Genomic DNA, 308 nt, shown 5'->3' with positions numbered 1-308 from the left:
AAAAAAAAAAAATCACAAATGCAAAATCCTCTATTGACTTCACATGCCTTCTAGCAAACACTGGATCTTTCCTCACTTCAGAACAAAACGTCTTAAAAAAACCTTTCTATAATTCCCATATTTCATTTTCTCTCAATGACTCCCCAATCCAATGTAGTTAAATCCAGGAGTATTTTTGGTACTTATTTACTATATAGCTCTTTGATATTTACTTGATATTTACTTGATGCTCACTCCCCTATCCATTTTCGGAAGCACTTTTTGCCCTCAGCTTCTGTAATTTTTTATTAAGTTTCCTAAAGTGGGCC

This window comes from Pteropus alecto, unplaced genomic scaffold (assembly GCF_000325575.1).
Source record: "Pteropus alecto unplaced genomic scaffold, ASM32557v1 scaffold35, whole genome shotgun sequence".
Classification (NCBI taxonomy): domain Eukaryota; kingdom Metazoa; phylum Chordata; class Mammalia; order Chiroptera; family Pteropodidae; genus Pteropus; species Pteropus alecto.
This window is presented reverse-complemented; position numbering follows the sequence as displayed.